The sequence below is a fragment of the Manis javanica genome, chromosome 14, assembly GCF_040802235.1.
Source record: "Manis javanica isolate MJ-LG chromosome 14, MJ_LKY, whole genome shotgun sequence".
Taxonomy (NCBI): Eukaryota; Metazoa; Chordata; class Mammalia; order Pholidota; family Manidae; genus Manis; species Manis javanica.
Window position 1 is genome coordinate 8,910,897 of NC_133169.1, and position 10,707 is coordinate 8,921,603.

The 10,707-nt window shown below is 40.2% G+C and overlaps 1 pseudogene; it reads left to right on the top strand.

Moving 5' to 3' along the window:
* Window positions 1-1,580: 1,580 nt before the first annotated feature.
* LOC140846269 (non-selective voltage-gated ion channel VDAC1-like) lies at window positions 1,581-4,336 on the top strand (annotated as a pseudogene).
* The last annotated feature ends 6,371 nt before the right edge of the window (window positions 4,337-10,707 follow it).

The following is a 10,707-nucleotide window of genomic DNA, read 5'->3' on the forward strand; positions in this document are numbered from 1 at the left end:
CCTTCCTCTTAAACTGTATCTTTTGAAAAACTACATCAACAAGAGTGAGATTGGTGCCTATCAAAACCTTATAAAAAACTATCATAAATACATAAGGAGATAGAACTGCAGGGAAGCAGAAGCTGCTTGGAGAGGAAGAGGCATTTGGAGATGAAGGAGTGCCTCCCAGGTGAAGTTTTTTCTCTCTCCCATATCGTCCTGATCTTTCCCCAACCCTGTGGGGCAATTATTCTACCAGTCTGGGTCGGTGGAGTGGATATCAGGGCAGCACTGGAACCCAGCCATGATGGGCGGCAGGTGACACTAGGTAATTGGTGTACTTCCGGGTGAGAATTCCTGTCTCTCCACTGCCATCCACAGCCCAAGAACTAAGTAATTATCCCTGAAAGAGGCAAAGAAGTCCCTTGGGAAAGACCTGTGGCCATAATAGAAGTACAGAGAATCCTTTAGCAGGTGGCAAATTGGGGACTGTGTCCAGTTAGAGCTCTGGAGGTTTTCTAAGGGCGACCACTGCTCAACACTCCCTAGACATACCAAGTTGTGTACAAGAATAGCCAAGCAGAGATAAAACTATGAAATTGTATGGCAAAATAAATAACTGACAGGTGGATTAATTAGCACATAAAATAATTCTAGAGAAAAAGATAGTAATCTGGAAGATCAGGAAAATCTTCCCTAAAAAACTCATCAAGGGGGAAAGAAATGGAAACTATAAAAGGCAAGTTAAGAAATATGGATGATGGTAGTGGAAGTGTCAGTATCTATATAATCTATGTACTACAGATAAGACTAATAAGAGGAGAAAACTTGTGGAAAAAATAATAACTAAGATTTTTACCTAATCAGAGAAATGAAAGATTTCACATTGCAAGTGTCAAATTTTGCTAAGCTGAATAGATAGGGACAACCTAAACATGAAAGTAAAGTTTAAGAGTATCATAGAACAAGGGAAAATTCTAAAATACTCAAGAAGATAAAGGTATTATCTATAAATCACAGAAATTAGATCGACTGCAAAATTCTGAACACTAACAGGAAATGCAAGAAATTGGTGGAAAGTAATATTTTCAAAGTGGAACCTATAATTTTACATTTAACTAGATAAAATAAATCATTTTAGATACACTTAGGCTTTCATTTAACTGTAAGCATGAATAAGGGTATCTCTGGTATAATAGGACTCAGTATTTTACTACACACACACACACACACACACACACACATCTCTAAAAACTGAGAAAGACCTCCAGAAAGGAGAAAAATATATGCAGAATATGTCAGAAATATGGAAGGTAAGTTTGAGTAATTGAATAGTAACAGTTTTTTGTTTAAATAAACAATGACAAAACAATAGAAAGAAAAAACAAAATTGAGAAACTTCTATTACTTAAACTCAAGAGTGTGGTAACATGATTGGCAATGAGAGGGAGGGAGTTGTGTCAAAGAAATATACATGATGTTGTTAGTCACCTCAGTAAGACAGGAATTACTACCAGAAAACAAAAACAGAATGTATAACTTTCAGAGCATCACAAAAAAATTCAGCCTCTAACTGGACCGTAGCCTCTGCTGAGCAGAACATGGCTGTGTCTTCCGTGAATGCTCAACTGGGCAAATCTGCCAGCGATCTATCTCCCCTAGAAGCTATGGATTTGGCTTCATAAGGTTTGATTTGAAAACAAAATCTTAGAATAGACTGAAATTTATAAGCTCAGCCTCAACCAACCCTGAGGCCACTCAAGTGAAAAGCAGTCTGGGAAGCAAACCCAGAGATGGACCGAATACGGTCCGATGCTCAGGGAGGGATGGAGCGCGACGGCCCACGAGGCACCAAGCTCATTGTGGAAGACCAGCTTGCGTGGGGACGGAAGACTACTTGATTTGTCCTTTACACCCAGCACGGGGTCAGGTGGTGGGGGGCCCATCAACCTGGACTGTGATGTGAATTTTGATGCTCCATTTACCAGAAAGTGAAAGTGAACTTGGAGTGTACTGTCAATCTCCCCTGGACAGCAGGAAAGAATACAGCAGTTTAGGAATAGCAGCCAAGTATCAGATCAACCCTAACGCCTCTCCACTAAAGTGAAAAACTCCAGCCTGATGGGTTTAGAATACTTGCAGAGCCTAAAGCCAAGGATCAAGCCGACTTACCAGATCTGTTCAATGGCAAGAATGCCGATGCTGGTTGTCACAGTTTGGTCTAGGATGGGAATTGCAAGCACATTTCAATCATTTAATTTTAAACTATTTTTCAGTATAACAATCTTCAGGATTTTGTGTCACTTTTAATATATGTCTGGAATATCAGTATTGCTAAGTATCATGTTAGACTTCCTGGTTAAAGATGATTGACCTCAAAGGTGTTATTCTTTCAGAGGAAACCCAATTCCAAAAATAAAAGATCCTTTCCACTGGCCATAGAAATATCAGGCTTCTTTTTTAAAATTTACAAATGGCTCGAAGTGGAATCTGACAACGTGTAGGTACTATGTAAATTCATACTGAGTAAATGAATGAAATCGTGACTTCCAGAAGAATTAAACTTTGATTTCCTACCTAATTGAGGAGCTGCTCATTACTTTATGATGTGTACAAATTCATCTGAAAGGGGATTTTTTAAGACAGATTTTCATGATCTGTTTTCACCCTAGTCCATCACCTCTTTTACACCAAAAATAGTCCACAAAGTGTGGCAGCTGTTTCTTTTGTGCCTTTTTGAGGTGGAAAGGGAAGGTGCAATTAAGCCAATAATTCAGGACTTAATTCCCTCTCATGTGGTCTTTTGCCTTATTCCAGAAGCTTCCAAGACTCTAGCTTAAGCTGGAAATAGTCTCTATAGCTAAAAATCACATGGTGACAGCACTCAGATCTAAATTGGACTTCGGGTATAGTCTTATCACTTGATCTGTTTTTTTAGCAGTTTAATGAGTATATTTTTGAGTCTTCAATGCTGTGTGGAATTAGATCCTCCCCTTCAAATTCTGTAATTAACATTATTTAAATAAAACTGTAGTAAAATATTAAAACAAAACCTAAGAAAAGAAAATTCAATCTATGAAATGAAAACTGGCAATCAATGGGGCAAAAAAGGCATAAAAAGAAAATAAGGGTAAACAGAAATGAAAAAATAAAACAACAGAAATTAGGCTCCACTCACACAGTACTTAACAATAATTTTAAATGAGTTAAACTTCCTCAAAAAGCAGGAAATATTAGACTGGATTTAAAAAATGCATGCCACAATATTTTTACAACACAAAACAAGCACAAATAATTTCAGTTTCATAAAATTCAATTCCAATTCAATATATTTGAATTATATTCAAATAATTTCAATTGAAATTTTATTTCCATTCAACATAATTTGATTCAAATAACACTTTTGAATTGCTAATTCAAAATAAAACGATTTTTGTCTCTCATTCTACCATTAAAATGAGTTCTGTGGTGATAAAATTCTCCTTCTCCTAGGAGAAAATTCAGGTGAGTCCCATGGTTTTCCTTCTCACTCTTAGGTAGTAAGTTAGTTGCATAGTTAATTCTCCATGTATTAATTAGGATGTCAAGTCCCAGACATTAATGAAAATTTAAAACTTGGGTTAGCATCAAATCACCCCTTTCTCTCCCCATGGGTCTATTTCACACTGAAAGCCTTCAGTGAAAAATAGTGCGACACGTGCGTCGTTTCATTTTGCCTCCCCAGGGGGCAACAACTATTTTAGGGCTAGCACATGGGAAGGCAAGATTAGAAAATGGCAGGCTTCAGATCATCTAGGTGTGCAGGTATTTAAAGCGGCTGCTTTTCCCTGTTGAGACGATCTGAGTGGCTAGCATTCATTAATACTCTCTGGCTCTGCCTGCAGCATCATGCTGGTCTACCTCATCTGGGGCCCTCCGCATCTCGGGTTTCTCCTGAAGACCCTACACAGCTAGTCTGTCTATAAGGTCAAAATGTCACTCTGTGAATCATACAGATTCTGTGCTTCCTGGCTCGTTCTTGATACTGAGGAGAGATGCATCTCCCCCCTCAGATTCTTTCTTAGTATCACACGCTGTCCCTGAGATTTACATGCATTCCTGTGTCTCACAGTGGTGCTTCCAGACCTGATCCCCTAGAGTCCACTTGCTGAGGCTGGGGGAGCTAGAGCCAGTGTACAGAACTGGGGAGACCTTACTGTGTAGGAGGGGCTCTGGGTTGGGGCAAGAAGGAGGGACTTGGAGAGGGATCATAGCCACCAGACTCTGCAGCAGCTTAGTCTTTCCGCATAAAAAATGCCTCCTAACCCGGTAGGTAGTCCTGGACACACCTGTGAACCCTTGTCTTCTGAACCACTGAGTCTTGCAGGTGTCAATGAGGTTCACTCCCAAGTCCACGGGATTGATAAGATCTGGTTCTGCGATCTTCCCCAAGTAGCAGAGTCGAGGGCTGGGTGAAAAGCCTCTAGTCCCGGCTCCTTAACAGCAATGGTCTATGATACGGAATCTGAAAATCCAGGAGGGGGCAAAACTAACAGGAAGCAGGCCTTGATGAGAAAATGACCCTTTGAAAGAGATTGGGAAGGACCGCATCTGGTATCCAGCTTGAAGTTATCTGTGCTTATGTTCATTCTGTTACCCCCAATCTACTATACATTGGCATTGTATTACATGGAAGGTTTAAGTCATTCATGGGGGATTAGAAGTCTGAGCTGAGGCTTTAAGTAACTGGTATAGGAAAAGATAGTAGCAGCTTCAGGCAGCTGGAGGTACTCTGGAGCACCAAAATCAGAGCTACGTGGGAAGAGCTGGCAGTATCCAGAGCTAGATGCCCGACTGAGGTGGAGTGAAACTAAAGATGGCTTTGTGGAGAAAGACAGTATTTCCCATGCACAGGTGGAAATATTTGGGGTTGGGAAACTTGATCAAATTGGAGCTTCTATAAAGGAGCCAAAAGGAAAGCCAAAAGTCCTGAGTTATCCATTAAAATAGTCTGCTCTTCTCTACATGAAGAGCAAGCTATTATTACACTAAGGGAAGATCGCTTTGCTTATAGTGTGAAGAACAAGTTGAGGACTTCTCTTCCCACAGTGGAAGGCTAGGCGATGTTCACCAATCATCCTGTAAAAGACAACTGAAAAAGCAAAGTTATGTAAGCTGAAAACAAAAACATGTTAACGAAATGAAGAGGAATTACTAGGCAGAGATCTAGGAAGGATAGAAAGCAAAGAGCATCTGGGGATGTTCATGCCCTGTGACAATATGCAATTGGTGGAGGGGGGAAGCCAGTGTAAAAATGCTGGTAAGGACCTCAGCTAAGATTGAAGCAGCCTTCCAAGGCTGTCAACAAAAAAAAATCAAAGTCTAGGATCTGCAAAAGTCTAGGAACCAGTAAACCATTCTTCCTTTAGGGTTAGAACCTCAAACAGCTCCACTGCAGATGAAAAGAGGGAACTCAAAGTAACCTGCTCTCCTGCAGATGGATGCCTGGCTTCAAGTCATCTGGGTGACCTACAAAACCAGTGCTTAGACTTTGGTTTAGGCAGTGCTGCATTGTTAGTGACTCCGGAATACTGATTTTTCCAAAAATGGATTCTAGCAATCTAAATATGCTTGGAAAATAAAATAAAATGAAGTTAGGTTTCCAGTTATTTCTATCAACAAGTTGTCAAGTGCAATATGCATGCAGAGATAGGCACACAGGAAATAAGACACCATGAATAACAATCAGGAGAGATAACAAGAGACAAATCAGACCTTTGATAAGGCTGATTAAGACAGAAAAGGGGAAAAGGCACAGATAACCAACATCTGGTATGAAAAGCAGATCACGATTATACAGTCTGAAGTTCCTAAGAAGTAACATAAGAGAATAATATATGATTTTATTAAAAAATGAAAATGAGATAAAATGGACAAATTCTTAGAAGAATTGACAATTTTTTTTCCAGGAAGAAAAATTGAAAAATAAACTGAAAAGGACATCAGAAGAAATAGAAGATCTAAATAATCCTATAACTATTACAGACATTGAACCAATGTTTTAAAACTCCCCATAAAGAAAACTCCAGGCCCAGATAGCCTGACTGGTACTTCTATCAAATAATTTGAAAGAAATAATGCCAAATTTACACAAACAGTTGCAAATATTTGAAAAAGGTAATATGCTTTGCAAGTCATTTTATGAGGCAAGCATAATTTTATTACATTTATTGCTTGTGGCTGTAAGAACTTGTGTATTTTTTTGCAGAAATTTAGGAATCTTTCTCATTTCTCTTTGTATTGATGATAGTAGCTATTGGAGTTCCCAGAAGCTGTTGCCCAGGGTCATGAACCTGCTTCTCCAGGACCAGTTCTGCTCTCCTGGGTGTCCTCAGGGTACCACTGGTGGGCAGCGATGTACAATTTTCCCAGAAGACTCAGCAAACAAAAATGTTAATTAAATAACACCAACATTACTTGGAGTCCCAGATTGAAAATCTGCTTCTGATTACATTTTCCATCCTAAATTAAGTCCAATAAGCTGCTCAGATATTCTGCAATGAGATTTAACAATAATGTAAGATTCTCCAAAAGTAACATTGCAATGACATGGAGATGCCATAAACTTTACTGTAAGCTCCTTCACTTTTTAATCTCTCTAGGAAGAAACTGAAGCTCAGAGATTAAATACCCTTGTAAGAAAGATTCTAGGCACATTAAAATCAAAATAAACTCTTAAATCGTCTTTGATGAGTTAAGAGTCTAAAGAAATGAAAGTAATCCCTTGCCCCTGATTTCTTATTTTGCTCAATCTCAGCTAACAGGAGGTTCTCAAATTCTGCGTGGAGCTGAGATTGTTTGAGTAATTACTGTCTGGGCCATCTCACAGTAGAATTGAATAATTTGTTTCAGAACCTTGGAGGTTGTATTGGTTCAATGCAAAGACTCTCATAAGCCACAATTTTAATGAGTTCAAAGAATTAATAGGGCATAAAAAATTAACAGCACAAGTCTCATACCCCCTGGATTTTAAAAAGCTAATCCTCAACCCTAGAACATTATACCAAGGAGGCTTATGCTCCTTGAACCCGTATCTAATGTCTTCAAACAGATAACAGAGATCCACTCACATAAGGAAGGAGAGTAGATAAAGAAATTCTTTGTTTAGCTTCAGTCGGATGCCAGGCTGTTGGTGCCAGTTGATGCCAGTTAAACCAGACTCTCTGGACTTAAACTTAATTGTGACAAACCACCCAGCGCAAGGTTAATGTTGACACTAAGCATTTACTATTTTGGGGGTGGGTGGGCACAACATATTTTGTGACTTTCTTCCCCATTAAATTCATTCAGAGCTTCCTAGTTCTCACTTCCCCTTTGAGTGAAGTGCTTCTGACAACTTGGTAGAACTGAGTGGCTTACGAAACCTGAGACCTGGGAGCCATCCTCTCATTGCTCCTGCATTTATTTCAGTTGGAAAACACATCTCAACAGATTCTGGAAATGAAACTTCTATGTTTCTGAAGATTGTTCCTCAAAGGGCCCAGTGCAAAGCAATCCTTTCCCAGTGTGTACCCCAAGGACCTGATCTTCCCCTTTCAAATTGCATAAATGTTATCAGGCACAGTCCCACAGGACACAGGCAATATCTGCATGCCCATTTACAATAACCATACAGTCTTGAAACTTACCCAGTAATTCTTCAAATATTTTCCATTCTTGAGGCTAGGGAATACCACGAATTCAAGAGTGACCCCTGTTGTTTGCTCCTTGGGCCCTAAAGCCAAGTGGCATTTAAGGTAACTGATAAGAGAGCCTTTCTAGGGCTGACACTAGCAATTTGAAGTTAGATACTTATTGGTGTTTTGTTGCACACGAGGAACCTTACAGCTAACAAATATTCAAGTCACTAGTGCCTAACAAAAGCAATCTCAGCTCTACCCAGAATTTGAGAACCCCCACTTAGCTGAGATTGAGCAGAATAAGAATTCAAGGGCAAAGGGTTAGAGTAATTTCTGCAGACTCTTAACTGACAGAAGATAATTTGATTTATAGAGCATGGTTACTTAAGTTATTTTTGTTTTCATGTTTCTACTTTCACTAAACGGCTGAAGTTATTTTGATTTTCATGTTTCTACTTTCACTAAAAAAGACTATCTGCTTCAGTTATGACTGCCTTTCTAGAAAAGCCGTTCAAGTTACCCTGGGCCTTTGTTGAGCCACCCTTGTGGCTCCCAAAGCTCTGTTGCTGGGCAGCCCTCATGGTCATCCACGTACCTACTGTTTGTGGATAAACCATCAGCCTTACGGCTGCAAGCATCTTGCTTAAGCTCAGTAAAGTTAAAATGTCGCCCAGTATGAGCCTCTTCAATCAACAAAATGCTCTGCTCTCTCATTAAAGCCCAAGGCAATACATGGCTCCCAAATGTTTGTTCCCTTGTTTTAATTTTTGTTATATTTAAGCCCATAGCCCTTATTTGTTTCCCTGAGAATTTGCTCTTAAAATTCTAGAATCCCGCCAGTACAGAGGAATGTCTATGTCTGTATATAGGTCTCTCCACTAGCTGACTTACATCCAAGATGAAAAGTATGAGATGGGGTTCAGCATGCCTCACTTATTATTCCCCCAAATGTACCAATTCCTTACATCATTTCATGTCTTCTGGGGTGGGGTGTGTTAGGTAGCAGAGGAGTTGCATACACCTGGAAGAAAAATAAATGTCCCCCAACACAATCCCTTCGTCATTTATTCATGCAAATTAAATGTGATGCTGTTCAGTTAGATGTGATGAATTTAGCAAATAAAAATTCAGGACTTACATAATTACATTTGAATTTCAAATAAACAATGACTCCTCTTTTGGTGCAAGTATATCCCAGATATTGCACAGGGCATAGTTACAGTAAAAATTATTTATTTCCTGCTTTACAGAGGGGAAGATTAAAAAAAACAATCTTTTGGGTACCAGAGAGGCGGTAGTATTCAAAAGACTGCTTTTCTGACTATCTCTTTCCAACCACAGGAAACAAATGTTAGCAGGAACCATGAACATCTTTACTTTTGACCATGAAATCAAGTGTATTTTTTCATGTTGTAGAATTAATCTGACTTAACATGCACTACCTCTCAATTGATCTTGATCTTTCCTTTTGTTGACAGCTGTGCTGGAAACAGAGAAATCAAAAGTGAGCAGGAGCCATTTCCTTCCCTGAAGATACACTACTGAGAAATATGACCAAAGGACCAGGAAATCAGGCTGCACGGGATGAACCTTGGTTTCTATTAAAGCATTGTTGAAGCACACAGAGGGATGCTTAGCCCAGATTTGCAAGGTCAAAGAAGACCTCTCAGAAGTGGCAACCATGCTCTATAATTATTAGTTTGTCATAACCCCATACTACACAATGGATTGAGTACCATTTTAACCAACAATTTAATTTAATTTAGGTAAATAGCTATAAGAAACATCTCATCTCTACTGCAGAAATCATTAACCAGAAGTGACTAAGGAAATACCTTAAACACATCTGATCTTCTATTATCATTCTATGCTGTTGTTTACTGATCTCTCACTCATTCAGCAAGTAGTTACTGGTGAATTAGTATAGGATGGCGCTCTGCTGAGCATTGAAAATGCAGGGGAATTTTGGGATATCAGCGAGATGGTGGAGTAGGTAGCCCTAGACCCTCCTTCTTCCCACAAACACACCAATTCAGCAACAACTCACAGAAAAATTCCTTTCACGAGAAATCGGAAGCTAATGAAAGGCTCCTACATCCCATGAGAAAGTGCAATGAGACCCACCAAAGCCCGAAGGGAGATTTGGGACAAGCTTTCACTAGAGACCCTGCTTCTGGTGCAGCACCACAAGATCGGGAAATGACTTCCTAGCAGCCAGCATCACCCAGCAGAAGGGAGGGCTTGGTTCCTGCATCTAGAGCCCCAAGGACTCCGAGGCAGCTTCCCAGAGCACTGGCTTCTTCTTTTCCCATTTTGGAGCTCCGGCAGGTCCAGTATCCTTTAGCCACCCAGGGAAGTGTGGTGGGTCAGTGGATTGAGCTGGCAGATGCCATTGCTCCTCCCCTTGCTCAGTACAGAGTTAGAAGACCAAAAAAAAAATCCTAGTTTTCAGCCTCCTCTGGGGAGGGAAAGAGTTGATCCATGGATCTAGCACCCCATCTTCTCTGAGGCTGCTCAAAGAACTAGCGTCTGTTTCAGCAGTCTCAAAGCTCTGGTGAGTCTGCGCACACTAGCTGCCTAAGGAAAACAGAGGTGCTTTGTGGGCTGATGGGCACCATAGCTACTCCCCACCCCAGCTAAGCACTAATGCACTAAGTGCATGGACAAAAATCACAGCTAACTCTTTCTCCTTGAGGAGGGGAAGAATTGTAGGGACCCCAGAGTCTCTGGATGGGCTGATTGGCAGGGGGCATCTTCTGTATGGGGCTAGTCTGTGAAGACTTGGAAAGGTGGCCGCTCTGTCTAATGATCATACGCTGACACAGAGAGCCAAGGAAAATGAAGAACCAGGCAGAGATGTAGCAAGATACATTTCCAGGAACCAGTCCTAATGTAACGGAGTTCCATGAGTTATCTGACATAGAATCAACAATAATTCTCATAAACATGCTCACTGGGGTCCAGAGAGCAATGCACCACAGGTAAGAAGTACAACAAACATAGAAACCATGAAAAAGAACCAAACAGAAATCACGGAGTTGAAGAATGCAGTAATAGACCTAAAAAATTC